Source organism: Staurois parvus, unplaced genomic scaffold (assembly GCF_062004578.1).
Source record: "Staurois parvus isolate SC_StPar_1 unplaced genomic scaffold, SC_StPar_1.0 ptg000357l, whole genome shotgun sequence".
In the NCBI taxonomy this organism is placed as follows: domain Eukaryota; kingdom Metazoa; phylum Chordata; class Amphibia; order Anura; family Ranidae; genus Staurois; species Staurois parvus.
In genome coordinates this window covers 602,704-617,932 of record NW_028318153.1, presented here as the reverse complement: position 1 = coordinate 617,932, position 15,229 = coordinate 602,704, and the positions used below count along the sequence as shown (strand labels likewise).

The 15,229-nt window shown below is 42.0% G+C and overlaps 1 protein-coding gene and 1 pseudogene across 4 annotated transcripts in view; one reads left to right on the top strand and one right to left on the bottom strand.

Annotated features, from left to right (window-relative positions):
- Positions 1-15,229, bottom strand: part of ESRRG (estrogen related receptor gamma) — a 1,108,989-nt gene that overhangs the window by 660,645 nt on the left and 433,115 nt on the right. The gene's annotated exons all lie outside the window — the stretch shown is intronic.
- Positions 14,580-14,695, top strand: LOC149456562 (U2 spliceosomal RNA; annotated as a pseudogene).

Genomic DNA, 15,229 nt, shown 5'->3' with positions numbered 1-15,229 from the left:
AAACCCACGCAGGCACAGGGTGAACATGCAAATTCCTGGCAGGTGGTGCCGTGGTTGGGATTCAAACCAATGACCCTAGTACTGCCAGGCAGAAGTGCTAACCATTAAGCCACTGTGCTGCCTTGAACCACTGTGCTCCTGCAAAGCATTCTCTGATTAGATGAGGTGGAGAATATAACGTCTCCACCCCCAACTCTCCACCTTGTCCAAACACAGAATGCTTTGCATTTATTCAGAAAATGGAAAGCATTCTCTGAATGGCACCTGCATTGAGTAGCTGATCTCCTGTGTTCACAATGCATGGGACATGGAAGCAATTGGAATATCACTGAAGTAGTGGTGTCTACTTCATTGACCAGGTATTGTGTATACATTGTTACACTGGTACAAGTATAGATATCCATGATATTCCTCTTTAAAGTGTTACTAAACCCCGGACCCTGCATTCACTATATCTGGTCTCCAACAGTACACATAACATGGAAATGCAATTATTTTAGCAAATATAAACTGCTAAATACCTTTTCTCATCAGCATTTAAGAGCAGTCATGTGACTTCTATCAGTGTCCAGCAGAGCACATGTTAAAACTTGTAGGAGGAGTTTTCATTTTACTCTAGGAGAATGCAGAACCCCTGACCTCTGTCTGGCCAGTGCTGATTGGCCCTGTGCTGATCACATACATTCTTCCAAGAAAGAAAAACCCCTCTCTAGCAATACACACCAAACTGAGCATGTGCAGAGTGACTCCACACGATATGTCTTATCAGGAGATAAGAAGCGGACACTGGAAGCAGGGGAGGATCAGAGAAGACAGGATCAAACAGCCTTTTTACACGATGCAGAGGATTAACTCCTTCCACAGTGAGTATAACAAGCATGCTTTACTGCATATACAGACTGATTTTACTGTGGTGGGTTTAGTAACACTATTTGTTCCCTAGTTTTGAGCACTCCCTGCTTCAATTCTTAGAATGTTTGCCATTTCAGAGTCATGCGATAAGAGGCTGCAGCCCTACCTAGAAGCACTGTACAAAGTTTCAGTAAAATAATACCTGATGATCTTACCATGAAGGTGCTTTTTCAGGCAATTCCTGTTATAGGGTGACAACACTCTGTCCCTGTATCCTAATTGTTCTCCAATGTTGTCACCTTTTCACATTTCCCCATGGTGAAAAATGCAGGAAGCCATGTTCAAACACATTACACTTGTCACACAATAAAGTGGTTCTAAAGTCTAAAGGTTTATTACCTTAATTCATTCTCTGTATTAAAATAAAAAAAATCTTCCACTGCCTGTTATCCTTACCTGAGTCCTATATCGATCCAGTACTGTCCTCTTCTCACAGGCTGCACCGAGTCATTGGCTCCTGATGCTGTCAATGAAATCCTGTAGGGAGGGAGCGGGGGGCGTGGCTGCTCTACGCTGTGTGTGTCTATGATCGCACACAGCCCAGCTCAGGAGCTTGCCCACATGTGTTTCCCTACAGCATACAACTTGCCATGGGGGCACATGCAGGAGAGGAGGAGCTGAAAGCAGTTATGGGGGACTCCAGAAGGAGAGTAAAGGAGCCGCTCTGTGCAATATCATTGAACAACACAGCAGATAAATATAACATTTTAAATGTGTGACAAACTGCGCAATCCCACAAAATAATATACAGATGAAACTCGAAAAAAATTAGAATATCGTGCAAAAGTTCATTTATTTCAGTAATACAACTTAAAAGGTGAAACTAATATATGAGATAGACTCATTACATGCAAAGCAAGATAGTTCAAGCTGTGATTTGTCATAATTGTGATGATTATGGCTTACAGCTCATGAAAACCCCAAATCCACAATCTCAGAAAATTAGAATATTACATGCAATCAATAAAACAAGGATTGTACATAGAACAATATCGGACCTCTGAAAAGTATAAGCATGCATATGTACTCAGTACTTGGTTTGGGCCCCTTTTGCAGCAATTACTGCCTCAATGCGGCGTGGCATGGAAGCTATCAACCTGTGGCACTGCTGAGGTGTTATGGAAGACCAGGATGCTTCAATAGCGGCCTTCAGCTCTTCTGCATTGTTCGGTCTCATGTCTCTCATCTTTCTCTTGGCAATGCCCCATAGATTCTCTATGGGGTTCAGGTCAGGTGAGTTTGCTGGCCAATCAAGCACAGTAATCCCACGGTCATTGAACCAGGTTTTGGTGCTTTTGGCAGTGTGGGCAGGTGCCAAGTCCTGCTGGAAAATGAAGTCAGCATCCCCATAAAGCTCATCTGCGGAAGGAAGCATGAAGTGCTCCAAAATCTCCTGGTAGATGGCTGTGTTGACCCTGGACTTAATGAAGCACAGTGGACCAACACCAGCAGATGACATGGCTCCCCAAATCAAGACAGACTGTGGAAACGTCACACTGGACTTCAAGCATCTTGCAGTGTGTGCCTCTCCATTCTTCCTCCATACTCTGGGTCCTTGGTTTCCAAATGAGATGCAAAAGTTGCTCTCATCAGAAAAGAGGACTTTGGACCACTGAGCAACAGACCAGGTCTGTTTTTCTTTAGCCCAGGTAAGACGCTTCTGACGTTGTTTGTTGTTCAGGAGTGGCTTGACAAGAGGAATACAACATTTGAAGCCCATGTCCAGGATCCATCTGTGTGTGGTGGCTCTTGATGCACTGACTCCAGCCTCAGTCCACTCCTTGTGAAAGTCCCCAACACTTTTGAATGGCCTTTTCCTGACAATCCTCTGCAGGCTGTGATCATCCCTGCTGCTTGTGCACCTTTTCTTCCACACTTTTCCCTTCCACATAACTTTCTATTAATGCGCTTTGATACAGCACTTTGGGAACATCCAACTTCTTTTGCAATCACCTTTCCCTCCTTATGGAGGTTGCCAATGATGGTTTTCTGCACAACTGTCAGGTCAGCAGTCTTTCCCATGATTGTGATTCCTACTGAACCAGACAGAGACCATTTAAAGGCTCAGGAACCCTTTGCAGGTGTTATGGCTTAATTAGCTGATTAGAGTGGGACACTTTGAGCCGAGAATATTGCACCTTTTCACAATATTCTAATTTTCTGAGATTGCGGATTTGGGGTTTTCATGAGCTGTAAGCCATAATCATCACAATTATGACAAATCACGGCTTGAACTATCTTGCTTTGCATGTAATGAGTCTATCTCATATATTAGTTTCACCTTTTAAGTTGCATTACTGAAATAAATGAAATTTTGCACGATATTCTAATTTTTTGAGTTTCACCTGTATGTGCCAAAGATATTATGACAAAAATATGATAAAGTGCCAAAGAAATTAGAATGGATGCTTTGCTAAACACTAAAATGTCTTCCACATCAACTAAAATAAAAAAATCAATAAACATGATAGTCTAGCACAACCACATAAGGCAATCATATAAACAAAATGTCCTTCTTTTCTCCGCGTGTTAAAACAAATGTCCCAAAAATACATGGTGGGAGAAATCTTCTAAATCTTCACATAAAACACCAATAGTGCTTGATCCACCACACATAAACTTGCCGCTCACCTCAATTTATTGACCTCTGTGCTAACTGTAAGTCATAAGTGCTTTCCCTTTAAGTGCAAATAGTGATCCAATATACATTTTTCATCCACTTGTTACTCCTTCTGTGATATAATGTGTAATACTCGTGTAAAAATACCAGAAAGACAGCCCATAGTGTATACTGCTGAAAAAACTTCCTCACTGCTAAAATGATTAAAACTTACAAGCTGTAGTGCATAGTACAAAGCATACACAGGTTCATCACATCTCTCCAAGATGGCCGCGGGATGACGTCAGATGCATAGCTCCACCTCCTACACAAGTTACATCCTGGGCAGGACTTCCTCAGTTGGTGTCTACTGAGGAAGTCGTCTGCTGAGGAAGTTCTACCCAGGATGTAACGCGTGTAGGGGGTGGAGCTACACATCTGATGTCATCCCACAGTGTACATTATGGGCTGTTTTTCTGGTATTTTTACATGAGTATTACACATGATATCACAGTGGCTAAATGGTTAGCACTTCCACCTGGCAGTACTAGGGTCATTGTTTCAATTCCCAACCACAGCAGCACCTGCCTGGAGTTTGTATGTTCTCCCTGCGCCTGTGTGGGTTTCCTCTGGATACTCTGGTTTCCTCCCACACTCCAAAGACATGCTGGTAGGTTAATTGGCTCTGGTCTAAATTGGCCCTAGTATGTGTATGTATGAATGTAAGTTAGGGACCTTAGATTGTACGCCCCTTGAGGGTTAGGGACTGATGTGAATGTACAATATATATGTAAAGCGCTGTGTAAATTGATGGTGCTATATAAATACCTGAAATGAATAATAATTAAATTGAGGGGAGTGGCAAGTTTATGTGGTGGTGGTTCAAGCACTATTGGTGTTTTATGTGAAGATTTAGAAGATTTCTCCCACCATGTGGATTTTTGGGACATTTGTTTTAAAACGCGGAGAAAAGAAGGACATTTTGTTGATATGATTGCCTTATGTGGTTGTCGGCCCTCCAGCTGTTGAAAACTACAAGTCCCATCATGCCTTTGCCTTCGGGAGTCATACTTGTGACTGCCAATCTTGCAATGCCTCATGGGACTTGTAGTTTGGCAACAGCTGGAGGGCCGCCAGTTTGACACCCGTGTGCTAGACTATTATGTTTATTGGTAGGTAAGTACAACATGCTTATTATTCGAAGAAGAAAAAAACCCGAAGGCTTAAGCAGGCCATACATGAGTCGAATTCCGAACAATTTTGCGATCGAAAATCAAAGACATCTTTAATTCTGTAATCCGATGGTGCCACCAAAGATTTCGAAAATTGGTCATTTTTCACAAATTTTCCAGCATGCGATAAACAAAATGGGGAGGAACCCATGAAAATCAGCCAGTGCCATTGCCCCACTAACAGAGCGAAAATCATTCGATTATTCTTAGGTCTGATTTTCAATTGAAAAATCGTTAGGAAATCGACCCATGTATGGCCGGCCTTACAATAACTTTAAGAATGGCCCATGATCACTATTAGAGAAGTCTTTCCAGAGAATCACCATGCAGCCACCATTGAAGTGCACGTAGACACAAAGTAGCGGCAAATAGACAGCAGGAAATCAGCAGCAATGAGATGCAATAAGGGCTCATGTACACTGCAGCTCCTAAACTGATGTTCAGGAGCTTTTCTGCATTTTTTCAGCAGCCCCTGAACTCTCCCTAATGCTTTCCTATGTGTCCATGTACACACAGTCATTTACAGGCAGTTGAGTTAACTGTCTTTTTTTTTTAACGCACCAAACTTGTGTTCAGGAGTAGATTTTACTGGCGTTTCAAATGCTTATACACATGTGTAAACGCTTGCAAATGCGGTTTACCGCGTTTATAAGCATTTCCGTTTAGAAGTGTTTTTTAACTGTTCCATGTCCAGATGTCCAAAGCCTTTTTTCATCATTAGAAATGCATGTAAAGCATTTTCCATGTATTCAAATGGACCCGGTACACCAGTGCAGTCAGTTCCAGGTTTGGCGTGAAGGAAAAGATGGTAGAACGTGCCGCATTATGCTCATGGTGGGATCCATAGTGAATACAACCAGAAAAGACAGGTCATCTCAACACATACTGGTCTCTCTGCTTCTGCTCTCTCAAAATGTCTGAAATAGTTAATTTTTGACTATTTTTCAGTGCATTCTGGGCATTTTGGAAGGTCTCCTGAGGTTATCTTTTAAAATCGCTTCTAAACGCAAAAGCGGATAAATGCGGTATGCAAACGCAGCTAAACTGCCGTTTTTTAACCTCCGCTTTCCAGCAGTCAGTTTCCATCGTTCAGAAGAGTTTTCCAAAAGCCCCGTGTACATGCAGCCCTAAAGGATGAAAAATGGTGATAATGGTATATTTTAAGGGTGATTGTTTATGATAAACAGAAATTTATCAAACTAAATATTGTTCACTTTACGTAATATCAGCTGAGGGCCGACCACCAATCCATCTTTCAGGAGCCTTTATTTCTGTGTATTAGTGTAGTAACACAGGGCTTGTTGCTGAAGCAGTTTCATAGGAAGGCTTTGAATCTGCAGAGCTTTGAATTTGCATTTCTGTGGCTGTGCTCTCACAATCATATGGTTTAGTCTGAGAGCAGACTGCCTAAGGGAGGTGAGAGCCCCTTTGGCATATGCCTGTGGGCTAGGACAGATGGACAAGGGAAAAAAAAAGGTTTAAACGCCTAGAAAGAAAAAAGGACCAGAAAAGTGTTGAGAGAAAAGGGCTTCATATCTGCAAGCTTCTAGGTCTAAAATCATTTCTGAAAGTTGATATTATCACCTGAAATGTGATATTACAAAATATAACTGATAATCTGTTCTTAAAGCTGAAGTGTAATCGTCCTCTATTTTGTCACCCCTGGTTCCTCCATTCCACCCTCATCAACATGCCAATTAAATAAAACCTTTCTGTTTTCATTACATATCTTATTCTAGACCCAGTGGTGTCATTACTGGGTCTCTGTGTTTCTCTATGTAGTGCAGGCAGATCATGCCTGGTGGGAGGTGCCAGCAGGGAGCTGTAAAATGCTTCCTGCCCTATAGCAGATATACAGGGGTCCAAAAAATCACGTATAAATATGTGATTTTGCATTTGCCGCTATTCGCGGCCTCGGCTGTCAATCATCGAGTCCTGGCCGGTGATTACTTGCCTGCAACCGGTGATCAAGGAGCATTACCAATGAAGGGAAAGAACTGTAAGTAAACAATACAGATCTCTCCCCTGTCAGCTCCTGCACACTGCTATGCATGGCTTTGCCATACAAAGCAGTGTGCTTACAGTAAAGCACACACACAGCACACAGTAAAATACACACAGCACACAGATAACCCTTTGATTGCCCCAGATGTTAGCCCCTTCCTGCCCAGTGCCATCAGTACAGTGCCAGTGCTTTTTATTAGCACTGATTACTGTATTGGTGTCACTGAGGATGTCAGCTCCCACCAGTGTCAGAATGCCCGCCGCAGTCCTGCTATAAGTCGCTGAACGCCGCCATTACTAGTAAAAATTAAAAATCCCAGCAAGTATACCGCCATTTGTAAATACTATAACTTTCACGTAAACCAATTAATGTACAAGTATTGGGATTTTTTTTAGCAAAGACATAGCAAAATACATTTTGGCCTAAATTTATGACGAAATTTGATTTTTTTTTTCTTTTTTTTTACTGGACATGTTTAATAGCAAAACATCAAAAATATTGTTTTTTTCTCAAAATTATCGGTCTTCTTTTTTATAGCGCAAAAAATAAAAATACCACTGAAAGAAAGCTCTATTTGTGGGAAAAAAAGGACGTAAATTTAATTTGGGTGCAGCGTTGCATGACCGCGCAATTGTCAGTTAAAGTATCACAGCACCATAACGCAAAAAATGTCAGGAAGGGGGGTAAATCCTCTGGAGGGCGAGTGGTTAAGGTGGTAATTTAACTCACCTAATTCCTTATCTGCTTTAAATTAGCCTCAGAAGTTGTGTAATTAAAATGTGTTCAGTTTTGAGGTGGCAACCCTAGGCACGCCCAGGGGGGGACTGACCATTCGAGCACTCGGGCACTGCCCGAGGGCTCGGGGTCAGTAGGGGGCCCCATGAAATGCACCTAGTACCTTTTTTATAGGCTTTTTTGGGTGTGCTTTGATTTGAGCAAGGACACAGGGGCCCCATGATCCCCTATTGCCCGGGGGCCCCATGAATTGTCAGTCCGCCCCTGGGCACGCCTCTCTCAATGGATGGCACGCCTTCACTGAGAGCGCAGTGAACATGCGTTGGTGACGTCACCGGCTGCTACTAAAGTAAAAATCTCCTAAACAGTGCAGGTATCTTAGAAGATATTTATTGTACCTACAGCTCAGCTTTATTTTAGGTTTTCCTTTAGAGACAAGTAAACAATGGGGCTTACTACCACTTTAACCACTTGAGCTCTGGTAGATTTTACCCCCTTCATGACCAGGCCATTTTTTGCAGTTCGGCACTGTGCTACTTTATCTGGCAATTGCTGTACCCAAACAAAGTTCACATAATTCTTTTTTTTCACACAAATAGAGCTTTCTTTTGGTGGTATTTGATCACCACTGGGTTTTTTTTATTTTTTTCGATATAAACAAAAAAAGACCAAACATTTGGAAAATAAAACAATACTGTGTTTTTTACTATCTGCTATAAACCATATCCTATAAAAAAATAAAAAAATGTAAATTTCTCCATAAATTTTGGATAAAATGTATTCTGCTACTGTACATGTCTTTTGTAAAAAATATCCCAATAAGTGTATATACTGATTGGTTTGTGTGGAAGTTATAGTGCCTACAGACTATGATATATATACTGGAATTGGTATTTGTTTTTTAATTTTTCTTTTATACCAGGAATGTATAAACGGATGTTAACAGATACGGACAATAACAGATGTAAAAAGATGTTCATCCGTTTACATCAGCAAGTCCATAGAGATACATGGGGGTCTGTTTTTCATCCGTAAATGGACAGATAAAAAATGGACATTGGGAACGCCCGTGTGAAAGAGGCCTGTGGGCGTCTATGTGGGTCATAGGACTCTCTTTCTCCACTGCACGATGGTGTAAGAATGCTCCTGTGACTTATGGTCTGTCGGGTGGAACTCACAAAACAAAGGAACCTGCCATAGTGTAGTGTGTAAAATACTAAGTAGTTTTATTAAAATTGCACTTACATTCAACAAGATGAAATGCCGCTATAAAATGCTGATAAAATCCCTGACTTCGGACAAGACCCGTGATGAACGCAACCCGCCGGCTCTCCCGTCACCCAAGCTCTTCATCAGGCATATTGTCACCGATCACTGTGTGCTGTCTAACTAAGCAATGTGCCAGTTTTTATTCCCTGCTTAGCAGGGAGAAAAAAAATGGCAAAATCACTGCTGTATGAAGAGAGATCTGTGTTGTTTACGAACACAGGGCTCTCTTCTGTCAATCGCTGAGCTGATCAGCAGGTCCCAGCCATAAATTATTGTCCGGGACCCGCTGATCAGCTTTTGCTATAGCAAATGACAACACGATCTTCTGGGTCCCCTCCCGCAGATTCTCAGACCCCTTAATTATAGGAGTTCGAATTGGGCTCAATGTGAATATGAATCAGTCCGGACAGATAGACTATAATGGAAGCCAGTGCTCTGCTCCGACACAGTCAAACCGTTCCAATGATAAAGATCAGGGTTGGCTCATAAAAAACAATATAGAGGTGCCTCTCATAGTGCAGTAAAATATTGTTTTTTATGAGCCAACCCTGATTTTTATCATTGGAATGGCTTGACTGTGTCGGAGCAGAGCACCGGGTTCCATTATAGTCTATCTGTCCGGACAGATTCATATTCGACCTCCTATAATTAAGGGGTCTGAGAATCTGGTAAGCCTTTGACTTGCTAACATGGTGGTGGCCAGTCACATTGGTGATTTTTGGATGGAATGAAGAATATTCACCATTGCTTGTTAATTCAAGAAATTGTCTTGCACTCACAAGGATTGTTTTTTGATTGTTCTTTGCATATGTGGACTTTGAGCACTATAGGGTCCCTCAAGGACTGTTATCACTTGTGTGTTTAGAGCACCTTATTGTGTATTTATTAACATTTTTTGTTCATATTTGTTCACTTTTAGCGCAACACTGATTTTTATATGTTGATTGAGAGGGGGATATCCTTTGGGTGTGTTTGCAGCTTTGTATTTACGTGGACGTGTGACATTTGTGCAGTTTTTGAATTATATATATAGATATAGATAGATAGATAGATAGATAGATAGATAGATAGATAGATAGATAGATAGATAAGATGTTTGGGGCTTCTACATTGTTTTCTAGCCAAAAAAATGCAGATTTTTTACATGTAGGAGAGGAATGTCATAATTGGCTTGGACTGGAACTGGCTAACAGCCGAAATGCGTTAGCCAGAAAAGTCTACCACATTTGGACGATACTGAGTTGCAGGCTTGCTACTAATTCTCTGCTGAATGCCTAACAAGTGTGGGGTCATTGATGCCAGGCCACCGGTTTTCCTGGCTCCTGAATGGGCCACGGTTGAGTGATGCTAACTTGCCTGCCTGATATCTACCCTCTCTACACTATCATTGCCGACAGTTGTTTATGATATTTGACTAAATGTCACCCAGTAAGGGCTTAGATCTACTTTAAGAATCGCTGTATTTATCAAAGAGCGCAGTTTGGCCATTTGAACACATGACTTATACTCCTGAAATATTTTCCATTCAAGCACAGTAAATCAGAAGCCGTGACCAATCACAGTCCTCGGGAGTGCGCTGCACAGACAAGCTACTTATTTTGTCTGAACAGGTGCTGCCTGCGCGGCCCCTATAGACAGGAGCCTGTGATTGGGAGTGACAGTTTTCCTGGGTACAGAGAATCTGCAGCCGCACTTCTATGTGTCAAAACAGCTCTGCAGAATGTCTCACTTATATAGAACACTGGAAAGGGCTTGCCATTTTGGATGAGGTCAGAGGGCAGCCTGCAGACAGCTGTTCGATGACGGATGGGCTCTAATATACATGAGATATCTCTATTCACAGGCCAATTATTACATGGATTCTGCCACTTACAAGTAACTTTTTAAAAGGAATGTTTTCAGTTTTATTTATTTCACTTGAGTCCCTAATTTCCGTAAGGGTATGTTTAGATGTGCGTCAAAGCCCGGGTTCACATTGATGCGATGCGGAATTTGCAGCGTTTTCTGTGCGAATTCTGCACCACATCCGAATTGCACCCCGTTCATGCGAACCGCTGCGGATGTATATGTTAAGTTAACAACACCCCGAAAGCGGTCCCCAAAACGCAGTGCGATGTGCAGAATCAGATCACATAGGTGTGAATACCCATGTGATCCGATTCTAGTGCGGACCCAAAAAAGGGTCCTGCACCTCTTTGGTGCAGGTGCGGTACAATTAGAGCCATACAAAATGTATGGCTCCAATCGCAACGCACACAAACCGCATGTGATTTGTACAAGAATGCGGAGCGGTTCCTGTGCGAATCATATGCGATATTCCGCACCGCACATGTAAACCCAGGCTCAATCTCACTTTTCCCTGAAGCCCGATCCGCATTCGGATTGCGCTTCCTAGGCAGTGAGGAAGCAATGTGACTCCTCCTTACGGCCTGTTTTAACCCCACCAGGGGCGGACTGACAACTCATGCGGCCCCCGGGCAATAGGGGATCATGGGGCCCCTGTGTCCTTGACAAACTCAAAAAAGCCTATAAAAAAGGTACCAGGGGCATCTCATGGGGCCCCCTACTGACCCCGGGCCCTCGGGCAGTGCCCGAGTTTCCAAATGGTCAGTCCGCCCCTGAACCCCACTTTTGTCAACAAACACGCAGATGCGATTTACGGGGTGTTTGTGGCGCTTACCCGTTTACTCGAGTGTGTAACATTCGCTGGGCTTGCTGTCTAATGATTGCTACAGGTCAAGTAAACCTTGGCATGGGCGCAAAGCGTCGCAACTCCAGCATGTGAATGCCCCAATCCGCTGCCTATTGCAGCTTAAGGGGGCAGAACTGGGTGATAAAAATTTGGCTCAGCTGCACATTTTTACAGCCTTTCCAACTGTACATCTAAATGAAGCCTAAAATGGTATTCCTTTTTTGGGGGGGCAGATAGGTCTTTAATTCGGTACCACAATTGGATACACATATTTTATTCCTTTGTTCTTAATACTAAATACTAAAAAAGAGAAAAATGCATTTTCCTGTAATTTTTTCAGTGCAACAATCATATAATTTGTTTACCTTCATATATTTACCGAAAAATATATACAACAAAGTCTGTTGATTAAAATGTTATCATATTTGTGTGACTTTTAGGTGACATAGCGGAATGGTGATATTCAAAGTGAACGTATGCGTTTTACATTAGAAGAGCGTTTTTCCCCGTTTGATGTTACATTACAACACATGCAGGGGAATAAACAGTTTGTGTAAACTTCTTGCGCAACAGTATTAAACCTAAAAGCAAACATTTATTATATTGTAGCTTACCAATTCTTAGGTGTGTAGGCTGCATTAGTTTTCTTTTTTAGGCTCTCTTTTTTTCTTTTATTTTTTTATCGGATGATCCAGCCAGTAAGTCTGTTGTTTTTCTAAAGAACAAGCTCTCAGCTTGCAGATGTATCTGTTTACAGGGATGAGTCAAACTATTTACTACTGGCAGGGGTGCTTACAATGATCAGCTAATTATTCATGTAACATCTTTATCCTAAAAAGAAAAAAACTGTTTGCTGTAACTGATTATAAAGTGTTATCTGGATTTTGGCATCAATTGTCTAGTGTATTTAAATCTGCTAGTACATCTAACACTCCCCTCTCCCCAGACTGACAACGCTGCCGTGCCCCAAGTGCTCCTTCATCCAGAGTATAGGCTCTCTAACAAAGGAGGTGTGTTACTAGCTAGATCACCAGGTGTAAGATGAAAACTAATGCAGCCACCACATCTCAAGGAAAACTAATGCAGCCACCACATCTCAAGGAAAACTAATGAAGCCACCACATCTCAAGGATTGGTGAGCTGCAATCTATTACATTTTTGGTTTTGGGTTTATTACCACTTTAAGATAGGATTAACCACTTTCCGTCCGGCCGCTGTATATAAACGGCTGGACGGTGGCAGTGCAGGGGCAGGTTGCTGTTCATAAACGGCACCCACCATTTTGGATTGTGCATGCTCCCTGGGAGCGCGCAGCACGGTGCCCGCTGTGTCCGGAGGATACCGATCGCTGTATGGAACCTCTGTGTGAGGTCCCGATCATGTGATCACTGATCGGACAATTAGTGATCACATGAAGAGTAGTAAGCAATGATAAGCACTTGTGACATCATTGCTTACTACGTTTGAAATCTGTGAATGATCACAGAGGTCACATGGTACAAGGATATTCACAACAGTCTTGTACCATGTGACAAGCTGTGACCAATCACAGCTCACACAGTATTTCTCAGTGGCTGCAAGAATGCAGCCAGAGAGGAGAAATGATTGCTTTTACAGCCTTTATGGATGTAAAAGCAATCGGTGTAAAAAAAAAAATGTTCACCGCCCCCCACAAGTAGTACAGTGTCACTATGGTGACACTGTACTGCTAGGGTGACAATATGTTAAAAACAAAAAAAAAACAAAAAACAAATAATATAAAAAAAATAAAATGTAAAAGATGTTTTTTGAAAAATTATAATTTTTGGTTATAAACTAATTTGGGAATTTTTTTTTTTGCTAAAAAGATAACTGAATACATTTTGGCCAAGATTTATGAAAAAAGATTATTTATTTGCAAAAATGTATAGAAAAACACTTTTTTTTCAAAATTTTTGGACATTTTCATTCATATAGCAAAAAAAAAAAAAATCCCAGTGGAGCAGAAATACCACCAAAATAAAGTTTTCTCTGTCTCAAAAAAATTGCTAAAAAATTCATATGGGTAGAGTGTTGCATGACCGCGCAATTATCATTCAAAGTGTGACAGCACTGAAAGCTGAAAATTGGCCTGGACAGGAAGGGGGTGAAAGTGTCCGGACATGAAGTGGTTAAGCCAGGTTGACAAGGGCACAAATTATCATGGCCAAGAATTATTTTCCCAGGTTTGTGATCACAAAAAATTTGAATGATATTGCAGCCACTTAGATGAGCATTTGATACTTGTGCAGTAAGGCCTGGTTCACACCTATGCATTTTGTAGAAACGCACTACAGGCTATTTAACATGGTTTCCTATGGGACATGTTCACATCTATGCATTTTCAGCTGTTGAGTTTTTGGAAAGGTTCACAGACTTTTTTTCCATAGCAGATTGCGTTTTTGTTGCATTTATAATGCGTTTTGCATTTTTTTGAGCAAAAGGAAACAAGTGCGATTTTGATGCAACTTTACACTCTCTGGCACTCAAAGTGGCATCAGAGTAATGCAGGAACATCTTCAGAGTCCTTGCGAGTTTGAAAAGGTTCCTGTATGACTTTGGCGTGACTTTGATACAACTATGAGTGCCAGAGAGTGTAAAGTTGCATCAAAGTCACACCAAAGTAGTACAGTAACATTATCGAAGTCACAGCGACTTTGAAAAGGTTCCTGAACTACTTTGCTGCAACTTTGAGTGCCACAGAGTGTAAAATCCCATCAAAGTCCCATCAAAGTCACACTCAATACTTTCCTATTGTAAAAATAAAAATAAAAGCAAAATATAAAAAAAATGCGAGTTCAAAAACGCCAAACGGGCCAGAAGAAAAGCATCAATTGCAAAACGCATAGGTGTGAACCAGGTCTAAGTGTAAATATCATCCAGATCATTCGTCATCATTGTTGCAACCCGGGTAGTTTTATTTTTTTATTCATACTTAGGGCTCATGTGCAATGCAGCTAATAAACTCATATTCAGGAGCTTTTCTGCGTTTTTCTTAGCAGCCCCGGAACTCTCCCTAATGTTTCCTATGCGTCCATGTACACAGTCGTTTACAGGCAGTTGAGTTTACAGTCATTTTTTTGAACGCACCAAACTTGCGTTCAGCAGTAGATTTTGTCAGCTTCTCGGCCTTTTGGCTAAGATCAAGTGTAGTATCTGTTCTTATCAGTGTCCAGTGGGGGTGCTCCCGGCCATTCTAGCTTTGCGGGGATGGCTGTTGTATAGTACCCTCACTGGTATGATGGGGGTCCGGAAGGCTAGTGCCGGAGGGACAGAAACCGGGGAGCGCCACGAGTTATGCTGGGGCCCTGGGAGTAATTCCTCCGAGAAGACTGGAAAGACCCAGTACCTCCTGATTTGGACAGATCTACCTTGGTCTGGCCAGGGGCTGAGGAGGCAGAAAGTCCGCAAACTCGGTGCCCCCTGAGTAGACGCTCTCAGGGGTGCCACTAGTAACACCTGGGTGTGGGACCCCACTGTGTGAACATGGCACATGGTCACTGTTTTTACATTCTTTTTGCACAGCGCCCTAAGGACCAGGCCTTTTGGCTAAGTCCAGGGCAATTTTTGCTACGGGCCTCAGGGCCTGGTCTGTGCACTATTTGGCACGGTACCACTTTTTTATTTTCTATTTATTTAATTTATTTACACCTCCCACGTTTGTCACTTTTTCTTTCGCTTATGTGTGTGTTTTCACGGATGGAGGGTGTGGGTCCTCGGGCCTACCCTGAAGTCTAGGGGGAGGATGTGTGGCCTTTTGGTTCCTT